The sequence below is a fragment of the Dioscorea cayenensis genome, chromosome 16, assembly GCF_009730915.1.
Source record: "Dioscorea cayenensis subsp. rotundata cultivar TDr96_F1 chromosome 16, TDr96_F1_v2_PseudoChromosome.rev07_lg8_w22 25.fasta, whole genome shotgun sequence".
Lineage (NCBI taxonomy): Eukaryota > Viridiplantae > Streptophyta > Magnoliopsida > Dioscoreales > Dioscoreaceae > Dioscorea > Dioscorea cayenensis.
The window spans coordinates 15,352,816-15,358,395 of NC_052486.1; the positions used below are offsets into that span (position 1 = coordinate 15,352,816).

General features: G+C 42.2%; 1 non-coding gene across 1 annotated transcript; it reads right to left on the minus strand.

The window, feature by feature from the left end:
* Positions 1–5,226: 5,226 nt before the first annotated feature.
* Positions 5,227–5,333, minus strand: LOC120279864. Its single transcript, XR_005542165.1, has one exon. It is a non-coding gene; the product is annotated as a small nucleolar RNA R71 (small nucleolar RNA).
* Between the last annotated feature and the right edge of the window lie 247 nt (positions 5,334–5,580).

Sequence of the window (5,580 nt, forward strand, 5' to 3'; positions counted from 1 at the left end):
GATGGAGTTAAACTAATGAGTTCGGATATTAATGAACTCTATATAAGATAAGAGTTTTCTATCAGAACGATACTCTTACCGATCGATTAGCAACAAGTAGATCTACACTAGGTGAATGAGTAATGTGTCAGGAGAAATTAGTACAAGAAGCCATGGATACACTTCTTGATAATGGGATCCGTGGGCAACCCATGAAAGATGGCCATAATAAAGTTTACAAGGAATTTTTAGATGTAATTTTTGGCTCAGAGGGAGGATTTCGTGAGACTCTCCTTGGCAAAGGGGTCGATTATTCGGGGCGTTCTATCATTGTCGTGGGTCCTTCGCTTTTGATAAGTGCTTGTGCGATGTGAATGCGAAGCTTTCATTCCTTGTGTTGAGCATTACTTTTCTTAAGTTTTTACACTAATATGTGTGTTTTTATGTTACTTTCGTGCAGGTAGGGTTGTGAGGCCAAGTATGAAGGAAAGAAGCCAATGTGGATTACAATGTACCGATTTTGGAGGAAATCTTGCTAAGGTTCAAACGCGAAGACATAGGTCGATATGAGATGGTAGAGTGTGTGCCAACCTCCACGTATTCGAGTTGGCACATCTATTTGGAGGGGGACAAAGGCAGTCACACTCGAGCATTCCGATTTATGCACATAGAACAAGAGCTTCACCAACGTGGCTATCATTGAAGATGCAAGTGATCCATGACGTGAACATGTGCCCGTTTATGTTACTCCGATAAAAGTATGGATTCGGGAAGCAATTTAGGTTGAATACTGTAGCAGAGCAATGTAGCAACATGGTAGAAAGTACTGTAGCAGCACTGTTCAGAGTCAGCCGAGAAAACAGGAGTTCAGAGGATCCACACGGGTGTGTGGAAATTATCCACGCCCGTGTGGAAATTCCCCACGGGTGCGTGAAGCATCCACGCCCGTGTAGTCGCCCGATTCCAGCCCTATTTAAAGCCGAATCAGCCCCGATTTTAGTATTCTTTTCTCCATCTTCTACCAACCTGAGAGAAGGCTTAGGCTAGGTTTCCAAGGGGTATTGGCCAACGTTTTGGAGAGGTTCTATGGCTCCGACATCGTCATTCCTTAGGAAGAAGGTTGGAAGGGGAGCTTCCGTCGAGCCGTATCCTATACCGGACGAGGGAATCCTTGGACGACGAGTAGACGACTTTCCACAAGACCATCGACACGACTATCGAGGGGGTTTCTTTATGGATTCAATGCTTTTACATTCTATTTCTTTGATTGTACTTAGCTCCATGGAGAGCTAAACCCCCGAGTGGGTACTCGGGTATTGTGAACCCTAAGATGTATTTGTTTCTTTAAACCTCTTTATTATGCTTTCCATAAATTGATGCTTATTGTGAATTCCAACCTTGAATGCTTGATTGTATGAACATTTCCCCTAGATTGGCACTAGGGTTGAGAGTTCTTGTTGGTAACCTTGTGAGTGAGTGACACACCACGAGCGTTAGACAAAGCTAGGTTGGAGAGGGTTGAGAGGGTGAGTCGAGAGGTACAGGAGCGTCCCCTTTCCCCTCCGACGTGATAGATTCTACCTCCGTTCCTCGAGTTCTTTGTGGCCATAGTAGAGTGAATGGTCTAAGGGATGAACTTCCGCTGGGCTTAGTTACGCGTGCAACGGAGTGAAGCGTTGAGGTGATCTTAGTATCTAGGGCTCAATTGTGGTTAGGGACCTTCCACCTGGACCAAAGGGTTAGGTCTATAATTAGGAAGAGATTTATCAGTTGGAATCCCTAGACCTCATTGCAACTCTATGCGAGTGCGAGGTGTTGAGATTGTTCGATTTCTCCTATGGGACATGTATAGAGTTAGGCATAGTTGACCTTAGATTTGGGACTATGTAATTAAGGATTTTCATGACTCACCATTGCATTGATTAGGAAGCTTAACAGAGGGTTCTTGCACTTGAAACACTTATCCTAGGCGGAGCATTATCCGGGTACCCCATCTTTATCGATTGCCTTACCCCCTTCTTTACTTTTGCTCTCTTACTTGTTGCTTTTATTGTTGAGAATTGAATCATTGTCACACTCATTATCATTGATCTTTTACATAGCTAAGAATCGAATTAAGTATTTTTATTCCCTACTCCATGTGGATTCGATACCCGCTCACCCGGGATTATTACTTCGACAAACCGTGCATGATGAAGTGAACTAATTGCAAGCAAAGCAAACAAGTATGCAAGAAATAAAGTAGAAGAGTCTCAATCACTAAGGATGAGGTATTCGGGCAATAATCCCCCTAAGATCTTCCTTGAAGCTCAAGATTCACTAAATGCTCTAAAATCAAGTCTAATGAGTCGAGGTAGTCCAACGATAACCAATCCTTGTCTCCAAGCAAAAGGCACTAGTCCCCTACAAGGTCCCGGTGGAGAAATCGACCAATCTCAACACTTCACACCCTATATGACCGCAATATGCTATAAGGAAACCTAAGAATGAGACTGATTCCTAAATGTAGATCCAACCCTAATTCCCGGCGAAGGATCCTAACCCCCTACAAGGTCCCGGCAGAGAAATCGAGCAATCTAACGCCTCACACCAAATATGGTTGCAAAGAGAATATGGAATACAGAGATAGGAAACACTCAATCGAAGGGGAAAGGGGACACTCCTCCATCTCAAGGCTCACCCTCTCAACCCTCTTTAATCTTGGAAATCTAACTCTAATGGAGACCTCTCACATCAAAGTATTAAATCATGCAATGTGAATCAACCACAAGGATTAACAACACTAGCAAGCAATTAAATCACAAGATTAAAACTCAAGACAACTCGGATTAACTAGAAGCATTAAGAGAATCAATCCAAAATATAAATCTTAGGGTTCACATGCCCAAATACCCACTAGGGTTTAGCCCTCCATGGGCCTAGTTACAAAACAATAATGGATACAATGAAAAGCAATAAAACCCATAGAGAAAACCCCCTCGAATTCGCGCGGATTGGCCTTGATTGGTAGTTCTACGTCTTGAAGGGTTCCTCTCCGAAGCTAGGTCGCCAATGGCTCCCCAAAATGCTATGACGTCGAAGGAACCTATCAAAGTTGGTGAAGAACTCCCTCTCAATCGGCGAAGACCTTCTCCTCAAACCCTAGCCGCCTCTCTCTCAATGTCTATGCTCAAAGCTCCGCAAAAAGTCCCTTTAGAATCGGCCAAAAGGTGTATTTATAGCCTCACATCGCGTCTGTCACGTGCCCCCACGCGCCCATGTGGATTTTCCACGCGCGCGTGGGGCTGCAGGAATTTCCACGCTGGGCGCTGGAATTTCGCAGCAGGGCGCGTGAACGATGAAAATTACTACAGTACTTTTCCTTCATCAATGCGTCTTGAAAGGTCTTGAAATCTTTACAAAAAGGAGGAATGTGGAGACATGGCTGCCTTTGTGCCCTTCCATTAATAAATTGGCTTGCAAAACTATGGAAGTTGGCACACATCTCCTCATACACGAACTCTTCTTGTGTCTTCCAACTTGATTTGTACAACAACTCCCAATATTATGCCATGATAGCCTATCTTCACTCCCCTTTTTGAATTCCCAATGCCTTCACAACCTATATGCATAAAAAGAACACCCAATACACGAAATGAGACATAAACCGTATAAAATATGATGCTCAATGTATGTAAAACATGCATAAAAAAACATGTTCACTCAAGCACTTATCAAACTCCCCACACTTAAGCCTTTTGCTTGCCCTCAAGCAAAATTAAACATTAAACTCATGGAAAGAAAAAGAGAAGTGCTTGGCCTTAGGTTCACCAAGAGGGTACAAGAATGAAATTCTAAAAGTTATGGAGAAAAATAAAAACACTAGACAAAAAAACAATCAATGCTCTAGCAAACAATCCAATCAAAAAAATGAATGTGATAAAATCCGAATGCGTGTGTGTGTGAAAAAAACTCAACTCATGTCAACACTATGTCCACTACTAAGTTTTTTTATTAAAAGCGGGACTTATTTATGAACAAAAAGAAAAAGGTAGTAGCTTCACACAATCCTCTAAGGTAGCCCTTTCCCAAAGATGCCTCCCGAGTGGCTTTCACACTTTCGAGGTGGTAGCTCTTTCTACTAAGGGTGGTAGCTTTCACACATCCCATGAGATAGCTCTTTCTCTCATTAGGGTCATAACAAGTATCCCGACTTATGAGAGTAGCTACATACATCATGAGTGGTAGCTCTTTCCACCCCCTATGTACAAGCAACAAACAATTTCCAAAAATTTTTTTCAATTTTTTTCTGATTTTTTTCTGAAATTTTTCCATAAAAACTAGCACACTAAAGTCCCAACATAATGAACTAGAGTATTCATAGGTCTAATGAGTGAGAAAAGTGAACAAAGAGCAAACGGACAAAAAACAAAAAAAAAATATTCAAGAAAATTGGATGAAAACTAGAGCATGATAAAATCTAATGTTCACAACCTCCAAAAACTAAGAATTAAACTCTTAACCCTAAGGTGAACCTTCATTGGCAACAAGAGCATGCTCATGAAAACACAAGTATAAGTCATGTATAAAGTGAACCCTTGGCGCCGTTGCCGGGGAACGGGATATTAGGATCACTAGGACTTGATTACTTTAGTCATTCACAATTTTATTTGTTTTTCTATTTCATATTTCTCTCTTTCGCCGTTCTCATTGTTTCTTTTTATTGATTTCAACTTCAGGTTATGACCGAGGGAACCCTTCGACATTGGTTGAAGAGGATCCTGAAATTGAGCGAAGATTTTGTAGAAGGGGCAAGGAACCTGTACAAGAATAGAATTCTCCAGCTGAAATAGATATCGAAAGATCAGAAAATATGGCTGAACAAGAGGAGCAACAAAGGACATTATCAGATTTTGCTAGGCCTATAATTCATGGGACACAGTCAAGCATTGTTAGGCCACCGGTAGCTTCCCAAAATTTTGAGTTAAAGTCGGGTTTTATTCAGATGGTTCAACAGTCTGCACAGTTCAATGGGTTAGCCGATGAAGACCCAAATAGTCATATTGAGAACTTCCTCGAAGTTTGTGATATGTTGAAGATCAATGGAGTCTCGGATGATGCAATCCGATTGAGAGCATTCCCCTTTTTTCATTGAAGGGAAGAGCCAAGCAATGGCTTCATTCATTGCCACGAGCTTCTATCACAACATGGGGACGAGATGGTTGAGGCTTTCCTCGCAAAGGTATTTTTCCTCCGGGAAATCGGCAAAAGCTTCGCAATGAAATATCTTCATTTGTTCAGATAGAGCTTGAATCCTTATTTGAAACTTGGGAGCGTTTCAAAGACCTTTTGCGGAAGTGTCCACAACATGGGTTCCCCGATTGGATGGTTATTCAATCATTTTTACAATGGGTTGAACTCGAGTACCAAGCAACTCCCTTGATGCCGCCCGTGGGAGGGACAATGGGAAACAAAACCCCGAGCAAGCCCGACAACTAATTGAGGAAATGGGATTGAATAGCTACCAATGGAATGCAAGAGAAAAGAAGAAGGTGGCCGGGGTCCATGAGATTGATGCGGTTACATCCTTAGCAGCCCAAGTCGAGGCACTAAGCAAGAAGT